Source organism: Pleurodeles waltl, chromosome 3_1 (genome assembly GCF_031143425.1).
Source record: "Pleurodeles waltl isolate 20211129_DDA chromosome 3_1, aPleWal1.hap1.20221129, whole genome shotgun sequence".
Classification (NCBI taxonomy): Eukaryota; Metazoa; Chordata; class Amphibia; order Caudata; family Salamandridae; genus Pleurodeles; species Pleurodeles waltl.
The window spans coordinates 667,201,006-667,215,158 of NC_090440.1; the positions used below are offsets into that span (position 1 = coordinate 667,201,006).

At 47.5% G+C, this 14,153-nt stretch overlaps 1 protein-coding gene across 1 annotated transcript in view; it reads right to left on the reverse strand.

Moving 5' to 3' along the window:
* PSMD13 (proteasome 26S subunit, non-ATPase 13) overlaps positions 1-14,153 on the reverse strand; it is a 157,689-nt gene that overhangs the window by 19,496 nt on the left and 124,040 nt on the right. The gene's annotated exons all lie outside the window — the stretch shown is intronic.

Here is a 14,153-nt window from a genome sequence, read left to right on the forward strand (position 1 = left end):
CTACAAAGAGATTTGAAACAGCGGATTCAGGTTCACTCTGGTGGACAAAAGCATAATTAAAGAAACATACAAATATGTTCCCTCCTAATTTTTACACTTAGGAGTACCAAAGGGCTGAATGAAGATCTGCTTACACAAAATATCCAAATTCCTCAATTAACAAGTCTAATTGATGAACATTCCATCTTACAACCTTCATAACATATGCTTTCAGGGACAGAAAAAGGCTCCCCACCTCTTCTTAAGCAAATTAAGCCTCCATCCCTTTCATTTCCTCAGGCCTGAAAGTCTGCCAAGTGTATCAAGGAAGAAATGGACAGGTAATGTTATGTGAAAGTCAAGAGGATGCCCAATCAAACAAGACACATTGTCAACTGTCCCTAAGAAAGTCATTGAGAAGGTCAGGCGCCTGAGCAAACAGACAACCCTTGAGTTTATGTAATCACATGAACAGACTAGCAATACAACATGCACACTGCAACTGTAGTGCAACTGCAAATTACTACTGCAAATGTAGGAACAACAAAGTCAAAACAATTGAGCTCATAAAAGTAAAGAGTTTTCTGTGAGGAATTCTGAGCTTACACGTGGTAGCTTGGCACAAATCCTGATGCCATTTCAAAGATTATTCTATGCGAAACATTGTAAAATAGCCAAATAAATTTAGTAGGAAGGATTACAGTTTAACAATTAAAATGTTATGTTATGATTGCTTGTATAGCGCTGAAACTGCCCAAAGGCCTCGTAGCACTTATATGGCAGGCAAAATCGCAGAAACACACAACACCACTCAAGTTCAGGCTCTGAATAACCATGTTTTCAGGGTTTTTCGGAATGTAATTTCCTGAGAGCTTGCTCGAATATTAATAGGCAGACTGTTCCAGAGTTTCGCTCCTTGATGGGACAAGGATCTTCCTCCCCATCTCGCTTTCCTCACTAAAGGAACATTTGCTAGGATGGCAGAGGAGGATCTAAGTTGTCTACTTGGTGCTTAAAAAGTGGCTAAAGGTCTCAGCATCTCAGGACCAAGGTTATGTAATGCTCTATACATATAACACAGGGTCTTGAATTGGCAACAGGGAGCCAGTGTAATAAGGAATGAAAATGTCACTTACCCAGTGTACATCTGTTCGTGGCATCAGTCGCTGAGATTCACATGGTATGCATGAGCTCGCCATCTGGTGTTGGGTCGGAGTGTTACAAGTTGTTTTTCTTCGAAGAAGTGTTTTCGAGTCACGGGACCGAGTGACTCCTCCTTCTGTGCTCATTGCGCATGGGCGTCGACTCCATCTTCGATTGTTTTCCCCGCAGAGGGTGAGGTAGGAGTTGTACTATAGTAATAGTGCCCGCGCAATGAAAAATGTAAGTATGTACCTATTAAAGGATTAAATAATATATATACAAATGTAGAAAATTGAAGGTAACTTCTGAACTGCTACAGGCTTCCGGGGAGGTGGGTGGGTCCATGTGAATCTCAGCGACTGATGCCACGAACAGATGTACACTGGGTAAGTGACATTTTCAGTTCGATGGCATCTGTCGCTGTAGATACACATGGTATGCATAGACTAGTAAGCAGTTAGTTCCCCATAAGCGGTGGTTTAGCCTGTAGGAGTAGAAGTTGTCTGAAATAGAGTTCTTAATACAGCTTGACCTACTGTAGCTTGTTGTGCGGATAGCACATCTATACAGTAGTGTTTGGTGAATGTGTGAGGCGTAGACCAAGTGGCTGCCTTACATATTTCCTGCATTGGGATGTTTCCTAAAAAGGCCATTGAAGCACCTTTTTTCCTTGTTGAATTTGCCCTGGGAGTAATGGGCAGTTGTCTTTTTGCTTTAAGGTAGCAGATTTGGATGCATTTAACTATCCATCTGGCTATACCTTGTTTTGATATTGGGTTACCTGCATGAGGTTTTTGGAATGCAATAAATAGCTGTTTAGTTTTTCTGATGTTTTTTGTTCTGTCAATGTAGTACATTAATGCTCTTTTGACATCTAATGTATGTAGTGCTCTTTCAGCCACAGAATCTGGCTGTGGGAAAAAAACTGGTAGTTCTACCGTTTGATTTAGATGGAATGGTGAAATAACTTTGGGTAAAAATTTTGGATTAGGTCGTAGGACGACCTTATTTTTATGTATTTGTATAAAAGGCTCTTGTGTTGTGAACGCTTGAATTTCACTTACTCTTCTTAGAGATGTAATGGCGATGAGAAAGGCAACTTTCCAGGTTAGGAATTGTATTCCGCAAGAGTGCATGGGTTCGAAAGGTGGGCCCATGAGTCTTGTTAGAACCACGTTTAGGTTCCATGAAGGAACAGGTGGTGTTCTTGGTGGTATAATTCTTTTAAGCCCTTCTATGAATGCTTTGATAACTGGTATCCTATACAAGGAAGTTGAATATGTAGTTTGCAGGTATGCAGATATTGCTGCAAGGTGTATTTTAATAGAAGAGAAGGCTAGCTTTGCTTTTTGTAAATGGAGCAAGTAATTTACTATATGTTTTGGAGTTGCGTCTAGTGGTTGTATCTGATTATGATGGCAGTACCAAACAAATCTTTTCCACTTACTTGCGTAGCAGTGTCTAGTGGATGGCCTTCTGGCCTGCTTTATGACTTCCATACACTCTTGGCTAAGTTGTAAGTGTCCGAACTCTAGGATTTCAGGAGCCAGATTGCTAGATTCAGCGATGCTGGGTCCGGGTGTCTGATCTGTTGGTTGTGTTGCGTTGCGTTAACAGATCTGGTTTGTTGGGCAGTTTGATGTGTGGTACTACAGACAGATCTAGCAGTGTTGTGTACCAGGGTTGTCTTGCCCACGTTGGTGCTATTAAAATGAGTTTGAGTTTGTTTTGACTCAATTTGTTTACTAGGTAAGGAAGGAGAGGGAGAGGAGGAAAAGCGTAAGCAAATATTCCTGACCAGTTCATCCATAGGGCATTGCCTAGGGATTGCTTGTGTGGGTATCTGGACGCGAAGTTTTGGCATTTTGCGTTCTCTTTTGTTGCAAATAAGTCTATTTGTGGTGTTCCCCAGAGTGTGAAGTAGGTGTTCAGAATCTGTGGGTGGATTTCCCATTCGTGGACTTGCTGGTGATCTCGAGAGAGATTGTCTGCCAGCTGATTCTGGATCCCCGGAATAAACTGTGCTATTAGACCAATTTGATGATGGATTGCCCACTTCCATATTTTTTGAGCTAACAAGCTTAACTGCGTTGAATGTGTTCCTCCTTGTTTGTTTAGATAATACATCGTTGTCATGTTGTCTGTTTTGACAAGGATGTATTTGTGGGTTATGATTGGTTGGAAAGCTTTTAGTGCTTGAAAAACTGCTAATAATTCTAGATGATTTATATGCAGTTTTGTTTGATGTATGTTCCATTGTCCTCTTATGTTGTGTTGATTGAGATGTGCTCCCCACCCTGTCATGGAAGCATCTGTTGTTATTACGTACTGTGGCACTGGGTCTTGGAAAGGCCGCCCTATGTTTAAATTTATACTGTTCCACCATAGAAGCGAGAGGTAAGTTTGGCGGTCTAGCAACACCAGATCTAGAAGGTGACCCTGTGCTTGAGACCACTGTGAGGCTAGGCACTGTTGTAAGGGCCTCATGTGCAGTCTTGCGTTTGGGACAATGGCTATGCATGAGGACATCATGCCTAGGAGCTGTAGTATTGTTCTTGCTTGTATTGTTTGGTTAGGAGACATGTGTTGAATGACCCTGTTGAAATTGTGGATCCTTTGTGGAGTTGGCGTTGCTACTCCTTTTGTCGTGTCTATTATGGCTCCTAGATATTGCTGTACTTTGCTTGGCAGAATGTTTGATTTTGCAAAGTTGACGGTGAACCCTAGTTTGTAGAGGGTTTGTATGACTTGATTTGTGTGGTTTGAGCATTGTGTGAGCGAACTGGTTTTGATTAGCCAGTCGTCTAGATACGGGAACACATGTATTTGCTGCCTTCTGATGTGTGCAGCGACTACTGCTAGGCATTTTGTGAATACTCTTGGAGCGGTTGTTAAACCAAAAGGCAATACTTTGAATTGGTAATGTATTCCTTTGAATACAAACCTTAGATATTTCCTGTGTGATTGATGTATTGGTATATGGAAATATGCGTCCTTGAGGTCTAGGGTTGTCATGTAGTCGTGTTTTTTGAGCAATGGTAACACTTCTTGTAGTGTGACCATGTGAAAGTGGTCTGATTTGATGAATGTGTTTACTACCCTGAGGTCTAGAATTGGTCTCAGTGTTTCGTCCTTTTTTGGTATCAAGAAGTACAGTGAATAAACTCCTGTGTTTATTTGTGTGCTTGGTACTAATTCTATTGCATTTTTTTGCAGTAGTGCTTGAACTTCTATCTCTAGAAGCTGTGAATGGTATTTTGATAAATTTTGTGATTTTGGTGGTATGTCTGGAGGGAATTGCATGAATTCTATGCAATAACCATGTTGGATAATTGCTAGGACCCATGTGTCTGTAGTTATTTTGTCCCATGCTTCGTAATATTGACGTATTCTCCCCCCCACTGGTGTTGTGTGGGAGGGGTGAGTGACGTGTGAGTCACTGCTTGTTGGTAGTGGTTTTGGGGCTTTGAAATCTTCCTCTATTCCTAGGGAATTGCCCCCCTCTATACTGGCCCCGAAAACCTCCCCTGTACTGTCCCTGGTAGGTGGGCGGTGCGGACTGTGAGGTGCTAGCTTGTGTGGCCTGACCCCGAAACCCTCCTCTAAAAGGTGTTTTGCGGAAGGTGTTATAAGATCCTCTGCTCTGCGGGGAGTAGAGTGCGCCCATGGCTTTGGCAGTGTCAGTGTCCTTCTTGAGCTTTTCTATGGCTGTGTCGACCTCCGGACCGAACAGAAGTTTTTCGTTTACTGGCATGTTAAGCACTGCCTGCTGAATTTCTGGCTTGAATCCAGACGTTCTGAGCCATGCGTGCCTACGGATGGTAACCGACGTATTAATGGTCCTTGCGGCCGTGTCTGCTGCATCCATGGAGGAGCGTATTTGATTGTTGGAAATGTTTTGACCTTCCTCAACAACCTGTTTTGCTCTTTTTTGCAGATCTTTTGGGAGATGTTCAATGAGATGCTGCATCTCATCCCAGTGGGCTCTGTCGTATCGCGCTAGCAGCGCTTGTGAATTTGCGATGCGCCACTGGTTTGCTGCTTGGACAGCAACCCTCTTCCCGGCTGCATCGAATTTCCTGCTTTCTTTATCTGGGGGAGGTGCATCCCCAGAAGTGTGTGAATTTGCCCGTTTTCTGGCAGCCCCTACCACCACAGAATCTGGTGGCAGCTGAGAGGTGATGAATACAGGGTCCGTAGGAGGCGCCTTATACTTTTTGTCCACCCTAGGCGTCACTGCCCTACTTTTAACTGGCTCCTTGAAAATGTCCTTTGCATGGCGTAGCATGCCTGGGAGCATCGGCAGGCTTTGGTAGGAGCTGTGGGTTGAAGAGAGGGTGTTAAATAAAAAATCATCCTCTACTTGTTCCGAGTGTAGTTCCACATTATGGAATAGTGCTGCTCTAGCCACCACTTGTGAGTAGGCTGTGCTGTCTTCCGGTGGCGATGGCCTAGTTGGGTATGTGTCTGGGCTGTTATCAGACACTGGTGCGTCGTACAAGTCCCACGCATCCTGATCTTGGTCATCGTGGCTCATGGCGGTGTGAGCTGGCGAATGTGACGGGGTGTAAGTTGGCGAAGCCGGAGTTACAGGTGGAGGCGAGGGAGGAGGTGTTACCTTTTGTGCTGTTTGTTGCTGAGGAGTAAACTGAAGCGTTCTCTTTCGTTTGACAGGTGGAAGGGTACTGATCTTCCCAGTCCCCTGCTGAATAAAGATACGCTTTTGCGTGTGATCCACGTCAGTGGATTGCAGTTCTTGTTCAAATCTATGTTTCTTCATTTGTGAAGACATAGAATGCTCTTCAGTATAGGAGCCTGAAACAGGGTCTGATGTCGCTTTTTTCGGCTCCGAAAACCCTGTTGATTGTTTTTTCGGCTCCGAGGTAACCTTCCTCTTTTTCTGTGCCGAAAATTCTTGGCCTCTATGGTCTTCGGCGCCACTGTCTCGGCGTCGATCCGTGTCGACACCGAACTCTCGTCGATGCTTCTGTTTAGCACTCTCTCGGTCCCGAGGAGGCTGCGTGCCGGTGTCTCGACCGAAGTCGGACGATCTCGACACTGAATGGGCCTTTTTCGGTGCCGATTGTTGGTCACCGAGAATTTGGGTGGAGCCATGGCCGGTTGGCAGTGGCGTCCCCTGGGCCTTCTTTCCTTTTTTAAGTTCTGATCTCGACGTCTTACTCACAGTTTTTGTCTAGCTCGTCGGAGTCTGAATCCTGGATGGAAAAGGATTCCTCCTGTTCCTCTTCTGTCTCGAACTGTCGACGCTCCTTTGGCGTGGACGCCATCTGCAGTCTTCTCGCTCGACGGTCGCGCAGAGTTTTTCGGGACCGGAACGCCCGACAGGCCTCACAGGATTCTTCGCTGTGCTCGGGTGACAGGCACAGGTTACAGACCGAGTGTAGGTCCGTATAAGGATATTTGTTGTGGCATTCGGGGCAGAATCGAAACGGGGTCCGTTCCATCGGCGTTGTTCTCCACGCGGTCGGGCCGACTAGGCCCCGACGGGGTGCCGAAATCTACCCCGAAGGGCACCGAAGCGCTTCGATGTTCAACGCGTCGTCGTATGTGTCTATCTCGAACCGGATCGCAACTATACCGTCGAAAATCTTCTGGTTTCAGCTATCTTTCCGTTCCGAAACTTGGAGCGACAGGAACACGTCCGAACCCGATGGCGGAAAGAAAACAATCGAAGATGGAGTCGACGCCCATGCGCAATGAGCACAGAAGGAGGAGTCACTCGGTCCCGTGACTCGAAAACACTTCTTCGAAGAAAAACAACTTGTAACACTCCGACCCAACACCAGATGGCGAGCTCATGCATACCATGTGTATCTACAGCGACAGATGCCATCGAACATTCCATTACGTATAGACTGATGTTTTGGGATTTTTAAGAGCATTCGTGCTGCTGCGTTTTGTACCCTCTGAAGTCTATCTATAACATATTTCGGTGACCCTACAAATAAGGCATTACCATAGTCAATCCGGGACCCTATTGGGGCCTGAATGATCAATCTTTTTGCGGCAAAAGGCAAAATTGCCAGTACCTTCGTAAGAGTCCTGAGAAGAGCAAAGGAGGTTCCAGCTATTCTGTTGGCATGTTGGGACATTGACAGAAGGGGATCCAGCCAAACCCCCAATCTTCTTACAAGATCTTTAGGCGGCGGGAGAGTGCCCACCCCTTCTATTATTGTTGAGGCTGGTGATAAATTTTTTGAGGGCCCAAAAAACTTCACCTCTGTTTTTCCATCATTCAGCTTCAATTTACTCTCTGTTATGCAGGCAGCAACTGCTTGTAAGCAAGGTCCAAGTGCTGTCCCGAGATCCGGTTGCTTGGTAGAGAAGGCGACAATAAGTTGTGTATCGTCTGCGTAGGATACAAGTTTTAGACCAAACGCTTGAACAATCTCTGCAAGTGGCAGCATGTAGATATTAAATAGCAGCGGACTCAGGGAAGAACCCTGAGGTACCCCGCAGCCACTCGTAATGCGTTTAGATAAACGGGATCTCTCTAGTACCTGATAGGATCTTCTATTAATAAAAGAGGAGATCCAATCAAGAGCAGTCGCGGAGATTCCGATCTCTTGTATCATCTTTTTTTTAGAATATCCAAATCTACCGTATCAAACGCCGCACTGAGATCTAGGAGAATAATAGCTGTTTCAATCCCGTTGCATTTTTGCTTCTTCCGTGATCGCAGCTAATGCAGTCTCTGTGCCATGCCGTGGCCTGAAACCCATCTGAGTAGAGTGAAAAATCTTATTTTCTTCTTAAATAACAAAATTTAAGCATATTTAATGCAGAAATCAGAAGATATTCAAACACACACTGCCATGTTTGCTGTCTCTGAACTTCAAAAATGTATCATGCCAATGAGGTAGTTGTGACTTAAAATAAAACAAAATGATTAAAAAAAACAATTACTAAGGTGCAACAGGGCATTTGGTTTCAGGTCAAAAACCAGTCAATGCCCCCATCCTTCAAAAATGGTTTAACAACAGGGAACTTGTTTAACAAAATGGCTTCCATGTGTCAAAGGATATTGTTGAAAGCAAACGTCCAGATCTTCAAACTGAGTATCCAAACGTCAGTCCGCAGTTTCCAAAGTTCAATAACTTCCCACTTGGTGTTTCAAAAGTTCTTAAACTTCCAGAGAAAAGTCCAAAGTTAGACTTTCTTTCAAGTCCACAAATTATTACTGCTTTTTATCCAGGTAAACACATCTTTGTCGTTTTGTGGCCATCCCACACTTCCCAATCCCCACCGTGAAAAGTGTCATTACAGATGACCTTCTTGTTTTGGGTAATCATCAGAGCAGAGTTCCATTTCCAGGAATTCAATGCAAGGAGACTATACCTCTCCCTTCACCTGGCAGATCACAATATCGATACTCTCCTTGTGGGAAGCTGGCTCTGTATATACTATATCAAAATGAGGTATAGTGTGCACAGAGTCCAAGGGTTCCCCAGAGGTTTAACAGAGGCAACAGTAGATTATGCGGAGGTTCTCCTTGGTGGTAGTGTGGTCAAGCAGTTAGGCTTCTCAGAGGGTAGTGGAAAGCATTTTCACAAAATGAGGCACACACACACAACTAACTCCGGACCAATGTTTTTATATAGCAAATCTAGCAAATATATATTTTGTTACTTTATTTCTAGAACCAAAAGATCTTTATTGCAAGTAAGTATAGTTGTAAGTTGGTATCAAGCATATATATCAAATTTACTTTGTTTAAGTTTTGCAGATAAAACAGTTTACAAGTATGTAACACTTTTCAATTTCAAAAGTTCGCACTTAAGTGAAGTTTCTCATAGGAATCACTGCAGTCCTACGGGAGGAAAAGTGTTAGCACACTTTACATGTAAGTACTCGACTTACGATCCCAAACCTTGGGGTGAGGATGTTCACAGGTCAAAGTTAGAGTTGACCCCAAAAGTGCACCACCAGCAACACAGGGCCGGCAGGGTGCAGAGGTCAGAGTTGGTGTTGGTTTTCAATAGAATCCTATGAAGACTGAGAGCACTTGGAAGAAAACAGGTTGCAAGTAAGTAACCGCAACTTCAAGGCACAGACCTGGGGGGTTTAGATTACCACAAGGGGGGCCCACAGGTCACCACCAAACACACCCTCAGCAGCAAAGGGGAGGCCGGGTGCAAACACAGTCGGGCGCCCAACGCTTTTCAATAGTGGAACCCCAGGGGTCACAAATGCTGGCAGATGGGTCCAGCGGTTTGGTTGCGGAAAACCAAAGGCTGGAAAAAGAGGAGATACACCTGCTGGACATTGCTGGACTGCCGGTCGGATTCCCCAAGGCCAGGGGGCTGCAGGTGTGGGGTACCTTTGGGCGTTGGGAATCTTTGCCTGATCCAGTCACAGTCAGAGGGGTCCTCTGGATTTAGGCCACAGGTGTCACCGTGTTGGCGTGAGGGGTCAACCCAGGATGGACTCTAGGTCAGAGTTGCCTGGGGACCTACTCTGGACCAGTGGGCCACCTGGACACGGGCCATGGGCATCGGGTGCAGAGTGGGCAGGGCTCGCGGATGAGAAGGGCTCTGGAGTTGTTCTTGGATATTTCGTATGGACAGGGCCACTGTCCTCATGCGTTCTTGGTCCTCTGGTGGGCACAGTACTCTGAGGGTTTGTAGAGGTCACTGGTCCTGCAGGATGCATCGCCTTTTTGTAGTAGGAGTCTTGAAGCTGCAGACAGGCTGGTAGGACTGGGGCCAAATCAGTTGTCTTCTGGAGTCTTCATTGCTGGGGTCGGTTCTTCAGTCCTTCATCCTCTTGACGCCGACTGGAATCTGAAGAGCAAGGTTCAGGGGTGCCCCTTAATACTAGATTTAGGGGTGTTACAGGGGCCAGAGTGCAGTAGCCAATGGCTATTGTCTCTGAGGGTGGCTACACTGTTCCTGTGCCCACTCCCTTTGGGGAGGGTCGCGCATTCCTATCCCTACTGTCAATCTCCTCCAAAACAAGATGGAGGATTCTGAAAGGAGGGGTCACTTCAGCTCTGGACATCTCAGGGGTTGTCCAAGCTGCAGCGGTCATTCCTCCTTGTTTTTCCTAATTTACTCACCGGACCCACCGCCAAAAGTGGGGTTTGGTCATTGGGGGGGCATCTCCACTAGCCGGAGTGCCCTGGGGCACCGTAACAGGAGGCCTGGGCCTTTGAGGCTCACCGCCAAGTGTTGCAGTTCCTGCAGGGGGAGGTGGGACATACCTCCACCCAGAGCAGGCTTTGTTCCTGACCCTAGAGAGCACAAAGGCTATCACCCCATGAGGTCTGAAACTTGTCTGGTAGTGGTAGGCTGGCACAGACCGGTCAGCCCTACACTAAAGGGTTGGGTGAAATACAGCGGGCATCTCTAAGAAGCCCTCTGTGTTTTATAATAAATCCAATGCTGGATTCAGTGTGGGTTTATTTTGCTGAGAAGTTTGATACCAAACTTCCCAGTCTTCAGTGAAGCCATCATGGAGCTGTGGAGTTCGTAATGACAAACTCCCAGCCCATGTACTTAATATGGCCACAAATGGACTTAGACGCTGTAGGGGCATATTGCTCACACAGCTATGCTCTCATCTGTAGTATAGTGAACCCTACCTTAGGGCTGTAAGGCCTGCTAGAGGGGTGACTTGCTTATGCCACAGGCAGTGGTTGGTAGACATGGCTCCCAGAGAGGGATGCTATGTCGACTTTACCTTTTGCTCCCCACCAGCACGCACAAGCTGCAATGGCAGTGTGCATGTGTGAGGGGTCCCTTAGGGTGGCATAATACATGCTGCAGCTCTTAGTGACCCTCCCTGGCCACAGAATCCTTGATACCACTGGTACCTTTTACAAAGGACTTAGCTTCTGTGTGCCAGGGCTGTGCCAATTGTGGAAACAATGGTACAGTTAAGAGAAAGAACACGGGTGCTGGGGCCTGGTTAGCAGGATCCCAGCACACACAGAGTCAAGTTAGCATCAACATCAGGCAAAAAGTTGTTGGGGGGGGGGGGGGGGGGGGGGTAACCAAGCCACAAGCAGGCGCTTTCTTATAGCCTACCAAAACCGTGGGTTACCTTCAGGCTTCTAGCTCTAGTTGTTACTTTTTTGTTTACTGCACTGGTATCTACTTCATGCCTCCGCTTGGCAGTTAAAAGGTAACCTATCTTTTTTGTGCTATAAATATCCCAAAGTCTCAATGAAATTCCTCCCTATTATTGTATAGACTCCTCCAGAAAGTCAGCCAACTCCAGCTTCAGAAGATCTCTCCAAGACATTCTGGGCCTCATTCTGACCCTGGTGGACGGCGGAGGCCGTCCGCCAGGGTACCGCCGCTGAATGACCGCACCGAGGTCAAAAGACCGCGGCGGCCATTCAGACATTTCCTCTGGGCCGGCGGGCGCTCTCCAAAAGAGCGCCCGCCGGCCCAGAGGAAATGCCCCTGCAACGAGGACGCCGGCTCAGAATTGAGCCGGCGTAGTTGCAGGGGTGCGACGGGTGCAGTTGCACCCGTCGCGTATTTCAGTGTCTGCTTAGCAGACACTGAAATACTTTTCGGGGCCCTCTTACGGGGGCCCGCGGCACCCCCTACCGCCATCCTGTTCCTGGCGGGCGAACCGCCAGGAACAGGATGGCGGTAGGGGGTGTCAGAATCCCCCATGGCGGCGCAGCAAGCTGCGCCGCCATGGGGGATTCTAAGGGCAGCGGTAAACCGGCGGGAGACTGCCGGTTTGCCTCTTCTGACCGCGGCCGAACCGCCGCGGTCAGAATGCCCTGCGGGGCACCGCCGGCCTGTCGGCGGTGCTCCCGCCGACCCTGGCCCCGGCGGTCTTAGACCGCCGGGGTCAGAATGACCCCCTCTTTCTTCAATAGACATATTTTATGAGTCACCATTTGCCAGGCAAATGCAACAGAAAAGTCTTTGAAAACTGAATGGAAGAGTGGCAGTTCACTTCCATTCCTATCAGACGAGTGTAGGAGGCTGGCTATCTATGTATTGTAACGAATGTAAGGGGACACTATATGCAGAAAGTCCAGATGACCCTTACTGGTTTACAGGGATTAAAATAATAATCCCAAATTCTCTCTTTTGTGGCAGTGTGGCTGAGCAGTTTAGGTTTACCATAGGGAAGGGCTAAGCATTTGCTGAACACAGAGTTAATAAATGAGACACTCTCAAGAAGATACTTAAGCCCAATTTTAGAAGAATACAACACTTTTCTATATGTTTCAACACCAGAAAATCTTTAAAGCAAGCTAAGTACTGTCAGGACAAGTGCAGGGGTGCGTGGGGGTCGGGGGGGGGGGGGGGATGGGGGCAGAGTTTGACACCAAATGTCCACCGGCAGTCTGCAGTTCTTGCTTCTTCGGCTCTTCTTTATCCTCGTCTTTCTTCTGTCAGTCAATCTACTCTTCTGGTGTCAGAGGGCCCTCTGAATACTCAAGGGCCATTTAGGGGAGTGTAGGGCAGTAGCCAATGGGTTCCTTATTCCACCACAACCAAGTAGGAGGAACCATTCTTTCTGGGGGCACATCAGGCTGCCCACCTTAGGGGTGTGACTAGCCTTGTAGAATATCATGTCTACTTGCATAGCTAGCCTCCCACTGTCCTGGAGCCAAATGAGCTTCAGGGTAGGGGGTGGCAACTCCTAGGTCTAGGGTAAGCCAGGGTTGCATATCAGAAGCAGCAGGAACTTTGAAGTTGCTGGCCTTGGTGAACAAGTTACTTACCTTCAGTAAAAATTCAAATTATCTGGTAGAGACATATTCCAGTTGCAGATTCCTTACCATAGAATCTTCCTTAGAAAATCCAAGCGTCAGTCTGGATTCAGAGATTTTTTCTTCAAGCAGTACACCTGCACGCCATTAGGTGGAGTCAGTTGACTCCCTGGCCGTCGTTGGCATTATAGTCGCTGGATAGGACGTCGCAGGTTGTATATAGGCACCACCGGGCGCACTGACATAAGTTTCTTTTCACGACTTTCCACGCCAGAAGCACGGAGCCACAAAGAACAGCGACTCTGGTGTACCAGAACTAGGGCCCTGAAAGAGTCCCTGACCCTAGCAATAACTTTAGCTGAACGGGGAGGATGGGTGGGTTGGTAAGGAATCTGCAACTAGAATATGTCTGTACCAGATAATTTGTTAACAAAGCTAAGTAACTTGTTCATCTGATAGAGACTTAGGCCCTCATTACAACATTGGCCAAGTTGTAACCGGCGTGCAGCCGCCAATGCAGCCGCACTCCCAAGGTGGCCATTTGGAGATCCCCGCTGGGCCGGCGGGCGGAAACCTAGTTTCCACCCGCCGGCCCAGCGGGGATGTCGGCCGCAACACGGGAGCCGGCTCCAAATGGAGCCGGCGGTGTTGCGGCGGTGCGACGGGTGCAGTTGCACCCGTTGCACTTTTCACTGTCTGCTGTGCAGACAGTGAAAAGCTCAATGGGGCCCCGCAACTCCCCTTTTCGCCAGCCTTTTCATGGCAGTTGATACTGCCATGAAAAGGCTGGCGGGAGGGGAACTTGTAATCCCCTGGTCAGCGCTGCCCTGGGGGATTACAACCGCCGGGACCAAAGTGGTGGGAAACCGCCAGTCCCGGTGGTGCGACCGTGGCGTTTCAGCCGCAGTCGTAATTCCCAGGAAAGCACTGCCAGCCTGTTGGCAGTGCTTCTCACAAAACTGCCCTGGCGGTCTTTGATCTACTCTAAGGTAAGGAATCTGCAACCCTAAGGCCCTCATTACAACCCTGGCGGGGCCTTAGAGTTGCAGATTCCTTACCTTAGAGTAGATACCCAAGTAATACCATCCCCGGAGGTGGGTCTGCAAACCAAGATCATACTAGGAAGTCCTGCAGGACAGAAAGGGCAAACGACCCGTCCCTGCGGACCTGACTGTCCAGGCAGTAGTGTTTGGTAAATGTATGCAAAGAGGCCCACGTTGCTGCCTGACAGATGTCAAGGACTGGAATTCCGTGGGCCAATGCAGTGGTGGCAGCTGTTGATCTGGTAAAGTGAGCCTGCAAACCCTCCGTGGGCTGCTCCTTA